Genomic DNA, 18,931 nt, shown 5'->3' with positions numbered 1-18,931 from the left:
GTCAGTGGGAACCACTCTGCCTCTGGTCTGTGTGGGTCATTGTGCTGAAGCCAGCATCCCTTTCCTTGATGGAACCATTGCCTACATAAATTGTCCTCCCCAATTCTTCCAGCTCAACCATTGTGTCTCTTTACTTTGGTTTTATATATTAACTAAAAACCTGGATTTTTAACAAAGCAGGCCCCTTCAGAGATAGCTATTGTCTTGTGCGGTTTTAGTCATTCCTTTCTTTTCTCCCAATAATATCACATATACTATGTTAAATGCCAGGAATACAAAACTGATTAAGACATAATCCTTTGTCCTTGAGCTGCACAGAGTCAAATGAGGGAGCTAAATGTGAAAGTAAACAATTGTAATGCATCTGATTAAGAATTGGATACAAATGTGAAAAAATGCTGCAGAGCACAGGGGTTGTTTAGAAACAGAGTCTAGTTTAATTAAAATCTAAAGCCAAAGAGAATATTGCCAGGAAGACAACTTTTCTGGTGCATAAATGCAAGAGCTTTTCAAGCAATCTTTCTAACTCATATGGATCTCCTGCTAGGACTATTTAGGTTACCCCACAGAAGAGCTGGACCATAAAGAAGGCTAAGTGTTGAAGAATTTATGCTTTCAAGCTGTGGTGCTGGAGAAGACTCTTGAGAGTCCCTTGGACAGCAAGGAGCAAACCAGTCTATCTTAAAGGAAATCAATCCTGAATATTCACTGGAAGAACTAATGCCAAAGCTGAAGCTCCAATACTTTGGCCACCTGATGTGAAGAACCATCTCACTGGAAAAGACCCTGATGCTGGGAAAGATTGAGGACAGGAGGAGAAGAGGGTGGCTTTTGCTAAACATGTTAATAGCAACTTAAGAAGCACAGCTCCCTCTTTCGCCAGCCCCAATGATCTTTTTGAAATGGAGTCATCTTGACATAAGGAAATCTTGCATGACTAAGAGAAAATAATTTCTGAGCATGCCATAAGATTTTACTTTTCATGTTAACTTAGTGGGTTGTTCTTTTGAAGGATCAATGGTATTTTAAAGGCAAGCACCTTCTACAAATTTGGAAATTTTGACTTTATGCTTACAGAAAGAAATGCCATAATTTAATCACCTTTTACAGGTTGTTCCCTTCATTTTGCAAAATAAGCAATAAACTCTGTGTGTGTATGTGCGTGTGTGTATGTGTGTGTCTGTGTGTGTAGAGGAGAGTGTTGAGTAGAAGACACAAAACCCAGCTTTCTCCTTCAACTTGGTTAAATTACTCAACATTCTGAACTAAGCTCCCTTTTCATACTGCTTCTTCTAAAATACTTTTGTGATTTCATTCAGAGATTTGTATTTGGTTCTGACTTTAATGTCTCAGACAAATGTAACCAAGGATGAACACAAAGGACTCTAGAAGGACAGTCTGGATGTAGGTGGGGTCACCCATGTATAAAACACATTGCTTGTCAGTTACCTTGAGCAAATCACTTACCTCCACCGTTCTCTCATGTTTTTACTGTGAAAACTGGATCACAAACTGAAATGCCTCGAGGTGCAAGGCAGGTAATACAAATGCATGAATGGGTTCAGAGGGCGTCACTGTTGATGGTGGAAAGCGTGGTGGACAAATCACCACCTGAAAGCATTCAAAACCAAAGTTAAAGGGGGAAAAAAAATGACTAGACAAAGTCGGAGGAGTTCTCCTGTTTGCAGTCTCTGAGTTAGATCATCATTCTTTTCCTCTCCAGTTTTCATAATTCCGTAGTCTTTGTTGTTTATTTGGCTTGAAGTCAAGATCTCTCAGCATCTGAGCTCTCCTGGGTTGCACACTGGGCACTTGGGAACTTCATTAATTCTTTGCACCACCCTAGAGCCCTTCCATAAATTGCTTATTCCGTGGCACTCTTTATGTATTACTCAATGATCACAGTCTTAAAGCTGTCTGACAGCCTTATTTGTACTTGGAGAAATGAACTGTCTATAATATGAATTATGAAGATATAAGCCACTACAAGCATTAATCAATAGAAGAAAGTAGCACCAAATTTTAAGCAACTTTATCTGGAGAGAAAGGATGTATTTCAGGCTAGTTCTGAGTCACCCAAACTTAAAAATAATCAGTGATTGTGCTCTCCTTTGCCATGATGTATCTTTAAAATGGAGATAAATTCTTGGACCCTGAAAATCAATAACAGCACATTGAAAGAAGGAGGTAGCAATTTCTCTGCTTTGATGAAAACATTTCAGATTTGCTACATGTTAAAAACACCCAGGAACAAACCATAATGAGCTCACTAATCAGAATTTGGTTAAGATGAAGGAGGAGAAGAAAGCAGAAAGAGAAAATGTAAAGGAATGTCCTTGGTTAAGTGATTCATTGGGGTAGAGAAATGGCATTATCAATAACTGTCAAGAAGATTTAAACTCAGGGAAATAGAGCTAATTTCAGCTGGAGTAAAGGAGTACATCCATAATACAAGGAAATTAATTTCAGAGAATGTTTAATCCAAGCAAATGGCAACAAAATAAAATAGATTCTTTAAAACAGCGTTGAAAGAATAGCTCTTCTGCCATTTTTTAAATCACCCATTGGTTCTTTGTGCAACACCAAGCACAATGAAGTTACTCAATAAACTACCTGATTGCCTGCCATGTGAAACATTTAAAATAAACTGAGTGTTGTTTTTAAATTTTTTTATCCATTATAATTAGCCATTTCTAATTCTTATAAGTTCAGAATGACTGTCCTATCACCAAACATCTGGCATCAGGACTTTTTTATTGTGCTGAGTAACCAGCAAACCCCATCAATGGCACTCTCTTTGCATGATCAATCCATCATTAAAGAGTTAATTAATGGCCTTTTTCATGCCCAGTCCTGAGATTAAGATTCCTTAATAGCACTGGGCAGAATTTTCTTAAACATATTAACTCAAAATGACAATACAGTTATGTTAAAGCAAAGCATATTTTATGGATCTTGAGACATAATTATACTGACTTGGAAAGCTCATATTTGTTATTCATGTAAAAAGGCAATAAACCCAAATTAGCTATGTACCTCAGTCATGATTATCATTTAATATATTTGCAGTTAAGAAGGATGCTTAGATTCGTCATGAGAAGAGGAAAAACTAAACTGCTGTGGAAAGTTTGTTTTTTTAATCACAGCTGTTTAAACAGTATTTGGGAAATATAGGAGTTGCTCTGGCTTCCCAGGTGGCTCAATGGTAAAGAATCTGCCTGCCAATGCAAGAGACCCAGGTTCGATCCCTGAGTCAGGAAGATTCCCTGCAGGAAGAAGTAGCAACCCACTCCAATATTCTTGTCTGGGAAATCCCATGGACAGAGGAGCCTGGTGGGCTACAGTCCATGGGGTCACAAAGAGTCAGACACAACTTAGAAACTAAACAGCCATCTGTGTCTTCCAAGGCTGAAGATAATCTTTCTTTTTTTTTTTTTTTTTCCAGAAAGGTAACCTTTATTTGCACCTTCTCTCTGAATGGAATTCATTTAACAAATATTTACTGGACATGTGCCCTCCCTCTTCTGGACACAAACTGCATCCTCAACTACAAACTCCCTGGCTGTTAGAGCCAGGGGCTGAGGTCTTGGCTGGTCACTACGTACTGCTCTTTACCTGTGTTAAGTGAGGAGAGCAGACTGCTGCTAAGTCGCTTCAGTCGTGTCCGACTCTGTGCGACCCCATGGACTGCAGCCTACCAGGCTCCTCCGTCCGTGGGATTTTCCAGGCAAGAGTACTGGAGTGGGGTGCCATTGCCTTCTCCTGAAGATAATCTTTCCAGTAAAATTATAGTCAGCTATATTATTTGTACCAAAGAGTGAGACTAAGCGTGGATGATTTGAAGAAGAGAAAACTTTAAAAATAATGGAAGATTGTGTATGTGAGTGTATTGGGAGAGCAGTATTTACAACTTAGTATTTTATTTTTATTTTATTTTATTTCAGTTTTGTTTCTGCTGGTTTTAATTTTTAAATGCAATCAAGAACACAACATAAATTTGATACAAAGTTTATAAGATAATAAATAGGAAAAGTAGGAAATTTTATTTTTAATACTATCCCTGAATTACAGGGATATTTAGGCTCCTGCAGATGCAAAAGCAAATCCCACAGTTCTCTTTAGTCAGCATCCCACTCCAGCTGTACACAATGAAGGCCACAGTGAGGAACGAGGGAGCTGAACTCTTCAGAGGACCAGATCGTACGTTTTTTCTGTGAGTAAATAAGAATGAAATGAGTTGATGGGTAAATGGCAATGCCATCTCTACCATCAGCCACCCACACTTGGCCTGCATGCCTTGACTGTGTGCTTCATAGCGGTGGTGAGTAGGGGGTTAAGCAATGAGTGCTGGATTTGTTGCAGGAAGGGAGACCCCTTCCAGGGCCCGAGAGTGGGCTTTTGTCTAACACTCAGAAATTAATTGTCCAAGGAGATACACGTACTGACAAAGCAAAGACTTTATTGGAAAGCGGAGCCCAGGCACAGATCAACAGGCTATGGAAACTCGGGAGAACTGCTCTGCAACGTGGCTTAAAGTCTCAGGTTTTATGGAGACAGGGTTAGTTTCTGGGTTGTCTCTGGCCAATTATCTTGCTTGTTGCCCAAATTTGGTCTGACTTAGGGTCCTTCCTGGTGGGGTGGGCATCCCTCAGCCAAGATGGGTTCCAGTGTGAAGGATTCTGGGAGGTTGCTAGGATATATTATGGGTTGGTATCTCCTCCTTCCTTTCAGTTCAGTTCAGTCGCTCAGTTGTGTCTGACTCTTTGCAACCCCATGAATCGCAGCACACCAGACCTCCCTGTCCATCACCACCTCTCAGAGTTCCCCCAAACTCATGTGCATCAAGTCGGTGATGCCATCCAGCCATCTCATCCTCTGTTGTCCCCTTCTCCTCCTGCCCCCAATCCCTCCCAGCATCAGGGTCTTTTCCAATGAGTCAACTCTTCTCATGAGGTGGCCAAAGTATTGGAGTTTCAGCCTCAGCATCAGTCCTTCCAATGAACACCCAGGACTGATCTCCTTTAGGATGGACTGGTTGGATCTCCTTGCAGTCCAAGGGACTCTCAAGAGTCTTCTCCAGCAGCTCCTCCCAAATCCTCCCTGTTTTTAGTGGCAGCACCGTGTTCCTTATCAGGACCTCCTCTTGTGATAACTCAGACAAGGGACCATCATCATGGCCAAGGTGGGTGGTTTAGGTCAACAGTTTCTTAACAGATTTACCATGCATAGAGCTGCCATACAAAAGCTACAGTATTTTAACTAATATCCCAAATAACACTCTCTTTCATTCCATAATAAATATCCATTAGGCACTTGTCATGGGCCAGACACCTTTTAGACACTGGGAGCTGTCCAATAAAAAAAAAATCCAGATCTATTATAGAGGGACTTTATTCAGATGGATTATTGCAAAGGAGAAAAGGAATATTTGCAGTAGGAGAAGAGGAATATCACAACAGGCATACAGTTGTGGCCACGAGACCTGTGAGCTCAAGGGCTAAGTAACAAGGGTTTTTCTTTCATAGGAAGGAGTGAAAAGGCTGGAAAGAATCTGGGTGGGAACATGGGGTGAAGGAGTGGTCTGATATGGCAGTAGATCAATGAATAGTTTATCCTGTGGCCAATGTGTTAATATTTTCACCTATCTGCTGGCTCAGGCTGAAGGTGGGCCAAAGTTCGGTGGCCTGGGGAAAGGAGAAAATATTAACCAAAGTTTGCTTAACAAATATTTTGTTCCAATTACTTCGTAGACACAAGCAGTTCTGTTAATCATACATGAGGCAAAGAATAGAAATTTGGAAGGTCTGTGTCTAGCCTTGTTTTAGGTAAAAAAGAGACATCCATAAACCTTATTTAAGTCATTTTGGGGAAAGATGGTTCTCTGCAAGCAAACCATTTATCAAATACAAAGGATGGGGAAAGAGTGGATATCTTAGCCTTTTGTGTTTTCCAGGATCACAAGCATCAGATAAAGTTCAACATTGTCGGGACATGGCAACAAAATAGACAAAGTGAGCCCCACAGTCAAGGTGCTGAGATTCTACAGGAAGAGGTGGACATCGACCTCTAGGCCTGTCCATTAATAAGGTCACTTCAGATTTTGTTAAGTCTGTGAAGGAGACAGGAGGATATGACAACAGTGTGCAGTGACCAGTAGAAGAGGCTTCTGATGGTGGAGACCGCAAGAAGGGCTCCTAGAGGAGGTAGCTTTTGGACTGAGAAATAAATGATGCCAATGAGACAGCGTGGCAGGTAGACCATCCTGAGTGAGGTAGAGAGCGGCAATGAGACTGGAAAGGAGAGCAGGACCCGAGCAGGTGGGACTCACAGGTAAGGAGCCTGGACTTCAGCTTCTCTGAAGAGGATGGACAATAGCAGAGGCAAAGCTTGGACAGGGAGGCAAGTAGGAAGAGCCCAGGGGTTCAGCAGAGCTAGAATGATGGACTGGACTGGGGCTGTGGTATTGGAATGGTGAAAAATGATCAAATTCAAGGTGTCAAAAAAAATATTCACAACCTAAAAGCTGAGAGTTATGTTTTATTTGCTGGGAAATTTTAGGACTTCAAGCCCAGGAGGCAGCATCTCAAGTAACCCTGAGAGAACTGCTGTGAAGAGGTGAGGGGAGGAGCCATGTTATGTAGAACTTTTACAATGAAGGGCAGGTAGTCTGAATGTCAAAAGATGATTACTAATTAAAGAAAACCAGATATCCCAAGTTAAGGTATTTAGGTCTTTTCTACGTGTGGGAGGATGCAAGAGTCTGGGCTCACTGAAGTCATTCCTTTGATATGCACCTCAGTTATCTGGGGCCAGTTTTCTGTGTTTTCACATCCTGAGTATTCTCTGGGCTCTTCGTGGGGAGTGGTTGCAGCCAGATGGCTGTTAGGTGGCACGTATTCTGTCCTTCCTGAGTTCCCTCAGGGCTCACGGGCTCACCGTTGGCAGTAGGCGCAGCTGCTGATGAGTGTGACACCCTGTTCAGTGATACGGCAGGAAGTATTCCATTTGTCAAAGGTAGGCTTCTGAAGCTTAGCTGAGGCATGAGGAAATGATAACTAAGCAAACCCTTACATAGAACCTACGTGCTGTTCTGAGCACTTTACGTACGTGTACTAACACACATTTTGTCTTTACCAGAAAATACAAAAGGTAGGCACTGTGTTGTTCCCATTTTGGATAAGGAACCTGAATTGCAGAAAGATTAAGTGATTTCCCCAAAGTCACAGAGCTAATAAGTGGCAGAGCTGAGATTTAAACCCTGGTGGGCTCAAAGAGTCACACATGACTGAAGTCACTTAGCCCACACGCACATACGGTTAAGGGGCAGAACTGAGACTCAAACCCACACCCTGTGCTACCGGCCCTTTCCCTTTCAGAAGCGCCAAGTCTGCTCCGCACACCCAGTGTGCTCTAACATTTGCAGCTCCCATTCATTTTGTCAAAAGACAAAGGTAGACATGCAAACATTTAACTTTATCTCTCCTACTAGCCGAAATGTCTAAAGGCTGATAATACTGAATCCAAGGACATCATGGATTATAGATAAGAGCCCATCAAAGGAGTCAGACAGGAGTTGGGCAGCCTTCCAACATTTGTAGAGGGAGACCTGCCCAGCGGGGCTTCATTACTTTATTAAGCATGAATTTTCCAAGCATGAAGCACACCCATATTCATCTGTAAATACAAAATTCCATGTAAAAGTCAACTAAAAATAATCTGTGAAATTTTTTTTACCACAATCATGTGTTTGCAATATTATGAATGATTGAGATTGGAAATTCAAAAAAAAAAGCATGCAGGTGAAAATAACAGTGTGTAAAACTCAACTCCTATCCTCTGTGTGCTGGTAAAAGTAGGCAGGAAGTTTTAGCAGAAATCTTGAGTGAAATATAGCAAATACGTTTTTATTTTTTTTTTTTATTTTTTTTTTTTTTTTATTTTATTTTTAAACTTTACATAACTGTATTAGATTTGCCAAATATCAAAATGAATCCGCCACAGGTTTACATGTGTTCCCCATCCTGAACCCTCCTCCCTCCTCCCTCCCCATTCCATCCCTCTGGGTCGTCCCAGTGCACCAGCCCCAAGCATCCAGTATCGTGCATCGAACCTGGACTGGCAACTCATTTCATACATGATATTTTACATGTTTCAATGCCATTCTCCCAAATCTTCCCACCCTCTCCCTCTCCCACAGAGTCCATAAGACTGTTCTATACATCAGTGTCTCTTTTGCTGTCTCGTACACAGGGTTATTGTTACCATCTTTCTAAATTCCATATATATGCGTTAGTATACTGTATTGGTGTTTTTCTTTCTGGCTTACTTCACTCTGTATAATAGGCTCCAGTTTCATCCACCTCATTAGAACTGATTCAAATGTATTCTTTTTAATGGCTGAATAATACTCCATTGTGTATATGTACCACAGCTTTCTTATCCATTCATCTGCTGATGGACATCTAGGTTGCTTCCATGTCCTGGCTATTATAAACAGTGCTGCGATGAACATTGGGGTACTCGTGTCTCTTTCCCTTCTGGTTTTCTCAGTGTGTATGCCCAGCAGTGGGATTGCTGGATCATAAGGCATGTCTATTTCCAGTTTTTTAAGGAATCTCCACACTGTTCTCCATAGTGGCTGTACTAGTTTGCATTCCCACCAACAGTGGAAGAGGGTTCCCTTTTCTCCACACCCTCTCCAGCATTTATTACTTGTAGACTTTTGGATTGCAGCCATTCTGACTGGTGTGAAATGGTACCTCATAGTGCTTTTGATTTGCAATTCTCTGATAATGAGTGATGTTGAGCATCTTTTCATGTGTTTGTTAGCCATCTGTATGTCTTCTTTGGAGAAATGTCTATTTAGTTCTTTGGCCCATTTTTTGATTGGGTCATTTATTTTTCTGGAGTTGAGCTGTAGGAGTTGCTTGTATATTCTGGAGATTAGTTGTTTGTCAGTTGCTTCATTTGCTATTATCTTCTCCCATTCTGAAGGCTGTCTTTTCACCTTGCTAATAGTTTCCTTTGATGTGCAGAAGCTTTTAAGGTTAATTAGGTCCCATTTGTTTATTTTTGCTTTTATTTCCAATATTCTGGGAGGTGGGTCATAGAGGATCCTGCTGTGATGTATGTCAGAGAGTGTTTTGCCTATGTTCTCCTCTAGGAGTTTTATAGTTTCTGGTCTTACGTTTAGATCTTTAATCCATTTTGAGTTTATTTTTGTGTATGGTGTTAGAAAGTGTTCTAGTTTCATTCTTTTACAAGTGGTTGACCAGAGTTCCCAGCACCACTTGTTAAAGAGATTGTCTTTAATCCATTGTATATTCTTGCCTCCTTTGTCGAAGATAAGGTGTCCATATGTGCGTGGATTTATCTCTGGGCTTTCTATTTTGTTCCATTGATCTATATTTCTGTCTTTGTGCCAGTACCATACTGTCTTGATAACTGTGGCTTTGTAGTAGAGCCTGAAGTCAGGTAGGTTGATTCCTCCAGTTCCATTCTTCTTTCTCAAGATTGCTTTGGCTATTCGAGGTTTTTTGTTTTTCCATACAAATTGTGAAATTATTTGTTCTAGCTCTGTGAAGAATGCTGTTGGTAGCTTGATAGGGATTGCATTGAATCTATAGATTGCTTTGGGTAGTATACTCATTTTCACTACATTGATTCTTCCAATCCATGAACATGGTATATTTCTCCATCTGTTAGTGTCCTCTTTGATTTCTTTCACCAGTGTTTTATAGTTTTCTATATATAGGTCTTTAGATTCTTTAGGTAGATATATTCCTAAGTATTTTATTCTTTCCGTTGCAATGGTGAATGGAATTGTTTCCTTAATTTCTCTTTCTGTTTTCTCATTATTAGTGTATAGGAATGCAAGGGATTTCTGTGTGTTGATTTTATATCCTGCAACTTTACTATAGTCATTGATTAGTTCTAGTAATTTTCTGGTGGAGTCTTTAGGGTTTTCTATGTAGAGGATCATGTCATCTGCAAACAGTGAGAGCTTTACTTCTTCTTTTCCAATTTGGATTCCTTTTATTTCTTTTTCTGCTCTGATTGCTGTGGCCAAAACTTCCAAAACTATGTTGAATAGTAATGGTGAAAGTGGGCACCCTTGTCTTGTTCCTGACTTTAGAGGAAATGCTTTCAATTTTTCACCATTGAGGATAATGTTTGCTGTGGGTTTGTCATATATAGCTTTGATTATGTTGAGGTATGTTCCTTCTATTCCTGCTTTCTGGAGAGTTTTTATCATAAATGGATGTTGAATTTTGTCAAAGGCTTTCTCTGCATCTATTGAGATAATCATATGGTTTTTATTTTTCAATTTGTTAATGTGGTGTATTACATTGATTGATTTGCGGATATTGAAGAATCCTTGCATCCCTGGGATAAAGCCCACTTGGTCATGGTGTATGATCTTTTTAATGTGTTGTTGGATTCTGATTGCTAGAATTTTGTTAAGGATTTTTGCATCTATGTTCATCAGTGATATTGGCCTGTAGTTTTCTTTTTTTGTGGGATCTTTGTCAGGTTTTGGTATTAGGGTGATGGTGGCCTCATAGAATGAGTTTGGAAGTTTACCATCCTCTGCAATTTTCTGGAAGAGTTTGAGCAGGATAGGTGTTAGCTCTTCTCTAAATAGCAAATACGTTTTTAAACTTGTGCCAGAGATGCTGACTACTTAACACAAGGCTCTTCTGGGTCATTTTTCAGCTGTCAGGATTCCCAGGGAGGTGTGTCTCTCTTGCTCCTCCTCTTTCAAATGCCAGCTGATTCAGTCACTAGAATGTGCATTTATCTTCCTGCCTTGAGACAGTACAGCACGGCAGGCTTAACTAAATTGCCAATAAGATCATCTTAAATTACTGGCACACACCACCCCTCCCCATCCCTTTTATTGCCTCCAGCGGGAGCACACGTGTGATGGGCTCTCAGAGCAACAAGTGCTCTTTGCTACTGTGGCTCCAAACCCTGTGACAGACACCAGTCAGGAAAAGGGACAAGTCAAGGACAAGGAACCAGAAAGACGAGAGCATCCTGAACACAGGCTCTGGTGGGCAGAGGAAGGCGGCCTGATCTTTGTCTCTCCAGAGGCTGATGTCAAAGTCAAGTTCAGCAGATGTGCTTTCATTAAAGTGATGCTGTTGTCTGATCTCAGAACAAGGAACCGAATCCCTCTGAATTCCCCCCAGATAGGCCTGTGAACTGTACATCTGATGGGTGGGTACTATCTTTCCAGACAGTCAGGCCACACATCCTTTGAGATGCTTTAAAAACACATGACAGTGAGAACTGCTGCCATGAGGTGGAAGAAAGAGAGGAAGCATCGATTCAGCACCAGGGGAGAGCATTCTTTGCCTGAAACAGTGAGCTGTGGGGCCCTCCCTCTCACCCGGCTTTCTGTCTCTCTGGATCTGTGCAACAGATGATGATGTTGTGTGGAGGGGTGCCCAGTACCCATCCTGGTGCCCCAGACTATATCCTTTCCTCTTTTATTTTCTTTATAATCCTCTGAAATGAAGTTTATTATTCAAGGGATAACTAGCCTGTGTGGGGTTCTGAAATAGTATGGCTCAGCCCATGCTTCACAACCTCTTTCTCATTAGCACGTTCAGGACAAATGATAATATTTGGAAAGACAGAAAGGGAAATGGAAGAGGCTGGTCAAACGTCATTTCTTGGGATTTCCCTGATGGCACAAGAATGGGAATCCGCCTGCCAAGGTAGGGGACATGGGTTCCATCCCTGGACTGGGAAGATCCCACGTGCTGAAGAGCAACTGAGCCCGCGGGCCACAACTCGTCAGCCTGTGTGCAGCAACTACTGAAGCCTGTGTACCTGGAGCCTGCGCTCTGCAACAGGAGGAGCCACCGAGCCCTGGCACCACAAGGAAGAATAGCCCCCGCTTGCCACATCTAGAGGAAGTCCCACAAAACAACCAAGACCCAGTGCAGCCAAAAATAAATAAATAAAATAAAACTTAAAAACAAGTGTCATCCCTCTGGACAGAGCCGCAGGCCATCCCCTGGGAAACAGCCTCTGAGTGTGTGTCACGTGGAAGTGCTGTCTAAGACCAGGGAGCCCCAGCCCCAGTGACTTGATTCTTTCGGGACAGGAAAACACACTAGACCAGCTTTTACGATATTATCAGGATGCCAGAATGTAGATTCTGGAGACCAGCACTTCCATCCCAGAGCTTCTGAATCCACAGGCAAGTAGTTAGGGAGGCCTGGGGACCAAAATTTACAGAAACTCCTTGTGTCATCATCATGCATGCTAAGCTTGCAAACCTCTGGGTTTGGCGTCTCCTTATCATCCTTACTCCTTCCCCGGCATCCCTTACTTGGCTCTTTTATTCGGATGGGGAGCTAAAGGGGAGCTGGCATCAGTGCACGAAGATTTGTTGTTCAGTTGCTAAGTCATGTCTGCACTAGGATAGTAGAAGAAAGAAAACAGACTCAGCAGGTTTAAACATGGGACTTGGATGCTCAGAGGATGTGGGTACATTTTAGCTGGACAAGGAGGGACCATTCCTTGCTTTATGCACAAGACCCAAGAGCCCTGAAGATCAGACACCTCCACCCTTCCCCTAGCCCCTGTTAACCGACAGCCTCACCAGAGGAGTAAAGAAAGAAATGACACATCCCTGGCACAGGGAGTTGGGAAGGAGAGGGAGGGATAAAAATACTTCTTCCCACTCAGCTGGTGTGCGGGAAGAGGAAGAGGACAGGAGAACAGCTGTTTGCTGGCATCTAGAGGAAAAGGCTAAAAGGGCTGGGTTCCTTCCTTTGGGCTGTGCATTGGCTTTATCACCTAATAGTCAGAATTGTTTATAGGCAAATGGGCATCCAGATGTCCCTGCCCTTTAGATGTTATAGACACAGCCAAGGATGCCACTGTTAACCTAACGGGGAATCCCAAACACTTCCCTAACTCTCTGGCCATTCATGTCCTTATTTATAAAAAGGAAGAATTAGACATGCAAATAAGTAAAATCTAGCATGTGGGCTTTCCTGGTGGCTCAGTGGTAAAGAATTCGCCTGCCAATGCAGGAGACCCAGATTTGATCTCTGGGTCAGGAAGTTCCTCTGGAGAAGGGAATGGCAACCCACTCCAGTACTCTTGCCTGGACAGTTCCACGGACAGGGGAGCCTGGTGGGCTACGTCCATGGGGTCGCAGAGAGGCAGATATGACTTAGCAAGTAAACATACAACATAGCACACAAGTGGTATGGTGGAAACCAAGAAGGGACTGGAACAGAGAATTATGAAAACAAGGATCTGCCATCCTAGTTTCGCTGTGCAAGGGGCAGGGGAAAGGCACCGTTCACAGTGGGAGCAGGAGGAGGAGGAGAAATCAGAATGCGCGTATGTGCGGGTGCTGCTTGATCGTGCATTCTTCTCGGAGGCCATATTCCTCAAAGGCGGGAGGAGGGGGCTGGCTAGAGTTGCTGCAGCAGCTGTGCCTTGGCCACCAGCGAAGATGGAAACACAGGATGGTGCTGCAGCTGGACCAGAGCGCCCATGCACGCAGCGCTGTGCAAACAGCTGCAGCCGGGATGCCCAGGATACCAGTACCACCCTGCTCAGCATGTGTGGCTCACAGTCAACATCTGGGTAGCTGTCCAGGCTGCCCAGTGCTCTTGGAAGCTCCGTGAAGTGTCTGTTCCCAAAGTCTAAGCTAGGAGCTGGAGGGGATGCATGCATACGTGGGGCTGATTCTTTGTGTTGTATGGTAGAAACTCACACAGCATTGTGAAGCAACTATATTCCAATAAGAATTAATTTTTAAAAAATGATAAGCTAGAAGGTGACTTTGGAGGCATAGGTGATGCCTCGGGAGCCAGGCTATTGCCATCTCTCTCCCTGGGATGGGCAGGACCACACACTGCCTGCAACATCCTCCTCTTCTGTTGTCACATCTCTGGTTTTGCCCTCAACACCTTGGCAGCAGTTACTGTCAGGTTTAACCCCACCCAGGACTGCACATGATAACTGCCTTCTACCAATTTTCCCAGCAAGGAAGCTAGCAAGAGAGCAGTTCCTACCTGTAGAGAATTATCATGGCATTGAAGGGTTTACTGATCTGCTGTGTTTGAGGGACTTTCAAAACGCCAAGGTCAAGAGCTCCTCTGATGTTGGGATTTGTATATCAGCAAATGTACTTGGGCTTCCCAGGTGGTGTTAGTGGTAAAGTATCTACCTGCTAATGCCGGAGACATAAGAGACTCAGGTTTGATCCCTGGGTAGGAAAGATCCCCTAGAGGAAGGCATGGCAACCCACTCCAGTATTCTTGCCTGGAGAATCCCCATGAACAGAGGAGCCTCGTGGGCTACAGTCCATAGGGTCAAAAGAGTTGGACACAAATGAAGCAACTTAGCATCCACAAATGTACGATTGCCATAAAATAATCACTGTGTGTTACGGTTGCGGGTGGGAGGGGGGAAGGATGGGGGGAAGGGAGAGTTAAGGAGTTGAGGATGAACACTTACACACTGCAGTCTTCAAAAAAGATAACCAACAAGGACCTACTGTACAGCACAAGGAACTCTGCTCAGTGTTATGTGGCAGCCTGGATGGGAGGGGGGTTGGGGAAGAATGGATATGTGTATAAATGTAGCTGAGTTACTCTGCTCTGCACCTTAAACTGTCACTACATTGTTAATTGATTCTACCCCAAAACTAAATAGTTTTAAAAAATCGTCCCTCTGTGGATGATGCTCCCTCACATGTGAGCCCTCACCCAAATGGAAAACCTACCTAGGAAAGACAGTTCGACTTTCCAGGTATTTAAGCAATGGTTATTGCATTTTATTTTTAAAATCGAAAATGAAGTTTTCGTCTTCAAAGCACTTCAAAGTTATTTGATAATATATTGCAGTTTTCAAGCAGAGATGATAGATTAAATCACTGTAAGAGTGATTTTTTTAAAACAAAGATTCTGACTAAAGTGCTGTAAATAGTTTGGCTGTAGAATTCTTGCCTACATCTGGCTCAGGATACTTTACTATGGAATTTTTCAGACATTGTGTGTGTGTGTGTCTGTGTGTGTGTGTGTTGTGCTCAGTCATTTCTGATTCTTTGCAACCCTATGGACTGTAACCTGCCAGGCTCCTCTGTCCATGGGATTCTCCAGGCAAGAATACTGGAATGGGTTGTCATTTCCTCCTCCAGGGGATCTTCCCAACCCAGGGTTCAAACTTGTGTCTCCTGATTGACAGGCAGATTCTTTACCATTGAGCCACCTGGGAAGCCCTCTTCGACATTGAAAGTTTTTAAATGTTTAAAAACTTAAAAACATAAAAAGTTTAAAGTTTTTGTACCTACTGGGCCCCAGAGTTAGGAATTCTGCATCGCCCTCCTACTCTGGGTTTATGCTATACCTTGGGCATGTGTCAAATGAAAAAAAAAGTTAGGCATTGCTTTGCCTCAAAACGCAACATGTTGTGCAGAATAAGCTCTTATGGGAACAAGAATATTAATTATGTAATAATCTCACTAGACACGTAAATAGAAGTTCTAATCTAAGCAATGTCTCCCCTTATACTTCCTTATTGTGACGTAAACTCAGTGGGAATTTATCTGCACTTACCAAGGATGTTCTCTGTGGTCTAGGCAGAAGCCATTAGCCGATTCGGGCAAGGAGAGCAGTGAGTAACAGCTGTATCTGTGGTGGTGTCCTGGGTTTAATGTCTGGGTCACAGGGGCGAGAATTGATTCTGCTGGCCTTGTGCCTCAGGGGTGCTTCAGTCTCCTGGTCCCCGGTCCTCCCCTGGACTGCCTTTAGTAAGTATTTGACTCAAGCCTGATTCAGAGGCCCTCCTGGTGTGTAGGCACTTTCTCAGTAATAGGAGACAACATTTTCTTCTCTTCTTGCCAAGTGCATGACACTGCTTTGTACTTTCCAGGATGTAGGAGAAAACAATCTTGCAAAATATAAAATGGGCTTCCTAGGTTGTGCCAGTGGTAAAGAACCTGCCTGCCAATGCAGGACGCACAAGAGACGTGGGTTCGATCCCTGGGTGTGGAAGATCCCCTGAAGAAGGGCATGGCAACCCACTCCAGTATTCTTGCCCGGAGAATCCCATGGACAGAGGAGCCTGGTGGGTTACAGTCCATGGGGTCACAAAGAGTCAAATAAGACTGAGCAGCTGAGCACACACACACACAATACAAAATAATCAATTCTTTGGGAAACCGAGCTGGACTGCTTTCTTCTTAATGTTATTATTTTGACTACTTATATATCAAGAATTTATTTTTTGCATTTGGTTGATTAAAATCAGCAAATTTACTTTTCTTTTTCATAGCTTTACTGGAGTATAATTGACATATAAAATTGTTAAAGAGTACCAAAGCAATAATTTGATATACATATACGTTGTGAAAAGATTCCCCCCATTAACGTGCACACCCATCGCCTCATACGTTTACCATCCCCCTCTTTTTGGGGGGAGAACGTCTAAGTTCTGCTCTCTCAGCACATTTCAACCACAGTGTCATCAGCTGTGGTCACTACATCATATGTTACATCCTCAGACTGTATTCATCTTATAACTGCAAGATTTACCCGTTCACATCTCTTCCTGTTTCCCCAACCTAAGCCCCTGGCATCCACTTTTCTACTCCTTGTTTCTATAAGTTTGACTCTTTCTTTTTTCTTTTTTTTTTTTTTAATTTTATTTTATTTTTAAACTTTACATAACTGTATTAGATTTGCCAAATATCAAAATGAATCCGCCACAGGTATACATGTGTTCGATTTCACATATACCACACAGTATTTGTCTTTCTCTGCCTGGCTTATTTCACTCAGCATAATGCCCTCCATTTTCATCTATGTTTTTGCAAATGACAGGATTTCCTTCCTTTTTAAAAGGCTGAATAATCTGCCATTGTACACATATACAACATTTGCTTGATCCATTCATCGGTTGACAGACACAGGTTGTTCTACATCTTGGCTATTGTGAATAACTCTGCAATGTGCAGGGGACTGCAGCTGTCCCTTCAAGATGATGGTTTCATTTCCTTCAGATCTATATCCAGAAGTGGGACCACGGAAGTGTATGGTAGATCTGTTTTTAATTTTTTTGAGGAACCTCTATATTGTTTTCCTTAGTGGCTACACCAGTTTATGTTCCTACCAACACTATTTAAGGGTTCCCTTTCCTCCACAGCCTCACCAGCATATCTACTTCTCATTCATTGTTAAAGTCATTGTAAATGAAGGCTTTTGCAATTGAAATGACATTTTGTTTCCATTTAAAAAAAAAAGTCCATAGTGTTTACGAAACTGAAATGCGGCCAGTGGAAGCAAAGCTGAGGAGCAAGATTGGCTGGGCCCCCTTTAGCTGATTCTGCCCCCTGCTTTTCTTAGTGCTTTTATTTCTTCCCATCTTCCCTTGCCATCCCTGGTAGCTCAGACAGTAAAGAATCTGCCTGAAATGCAGGAGACCTGAGTTTGATCCCTGGATTGGAAGGAGCCCCTGGAGAAGGGAATGGCTACCCACTCCAGTATTCTTGCCTGGGAAATCCCAAGGGCAGAGGAGCCTGGTAGGCCACAGTCCATGCGGGCACAGAGAGTTGGACATGACTGTATGACTAACACTTTCCCTTTGCCTTGTCTCCTGTCCTTGACTTTCTCAGTAAAAGTCATCATCATCACCATCATCATCACAATTAATAACCATAAATGTATATTTAATAAAATAGCAATGCAAAGTGAGTTTCCTCCAATAGAGAAACAGGACCCCTGAACAAAATATACACAGTAATTCAGGTTAGTATGAGCCAATAAGGGTTTCCCAGGTGATGCTAGTGGTAAAGAACTCACCTGCCAATGCAGGAGATGCAAGAGATGCAGGTTTGATCCTTCAGTTGAGAAGATCCCCTGGAGGGGGAAATGGCAACCCACTCCAGTATTCTTGCCTGGAGAATCCCATGGACAGAGGAGCCTGACAGGCTATGGTCCAAGGGGTCGCAAAGAGTCAGACACGGCTGAAGCGATTTAGAGCATATGCAGGAGCCAAGAAGTGGCACACAGGCATGTTTATTTTCCAAACTCCAGTCTCCCAGCCCTTTATGTTGCTGAAAAATACTCAGTAATCACTCTTGGAACATGGGTACAAACATTACTAGCTTGGTAGCCTGTGAGTTGCACTGGTGCATACAAATCCACTTGCTTCAACTTTGTCAGCAGACGGGAGCCTTTCCAAAGTTAATTTAATTAGAAGACAGAGAACTGAAAGCATCCAAAACGATTTACCCATCCTCTTCAAGTTGGCTTGACTCATACATAATTTAAGCGTTTCTGGTCTGGAGTTAAAACATATTTAAGACACACAATCTTAAAAGTCAAGATTTAAAATGTGTGGCTTTGCTAAACACAGATCAAATTTATAGGCATGGAAGGCCTGCCTGTCATCAATTTAATGGGTGACAAAACAGCTAAAGATGTTTTATCAATATCTGTTTGCTGTGAAGGGAAAATCTGTCTACTCAATTAGCACAGAGACAGAAAATGAAAGTGATGCTGTTAATGCATTTGTTGGAGTGATCCCCACAATCTGGGTTTTGTTTAAATCAAATGGTACAGCTGGAATCGATTTAGTCCATTTTAAAATGCATATATTAGGATCAATCAAAACCATTTTTAGTGTTATTTCACGAAAGAAAATAATTTTGAACATCAGAGAAGCTTTTTTTATTTGTACCAGAAGCATCATCTCAAGCCCATACAATGTAAGACTGAAAGTGCTTATAAACTTGTATCATCTCCTGGGAGTTCTCTGTGACCTAGTGGTTAAGATTCTGGGCTTTCACTGCTGTGGCCCAGGTTTAATACCTGGTTGGGGAATCTTGCAAGTCATAAGACCAAAAGAAAAAAAAGCTTCTATTGCCAATTAGGAAATCAAAAATAACAAC

At 42.4% G+C, this 18,931-nt stretch overlaps 1 protein-coding gene across 1 annotated transcript in view; it reads right to left on the bottom strand.

The window, feature by feature from the left end:
* Positions 1 to 15,776, bottom strand: part of CLVS1 (clavesin 1) — a 193,525-nt gene extending 177,749 nt beyond the window's left edge. Inside the window, exon 1 of the mRNA XM_055546085.1 lies at positions 15,597 to 15,776. The gene's annotated coding sequence lies outside the window, so the exon portion shown is untranslated. The remainder of the gene's footprint in view (positions 1 to 15,596) is intronic.
* Positions 15,777 to 18,931: the final 3,155 nt, after the last annotated feature.

Source organism: Bubalus kerabau, chromosome 14 (assembly GCF_029407905.1).
Source record: "Bubalus kerabau isolate K-KA32 ecotype Philippines breed swamp buffalo chromosome 14, PCC_UOA_SB_1v2, whole genome shotgun sequence".
In the NCBI taxonomy this organism is placed as follows: Eukaryota; Metazoa; Chordata; class Mammalia; order Artiodactyla; family Bovidae; genus Bubalus; species Bubalus kerabau.
This window is presented reverse-complemented; position numbering and strand designations above follow the sequence as displayed.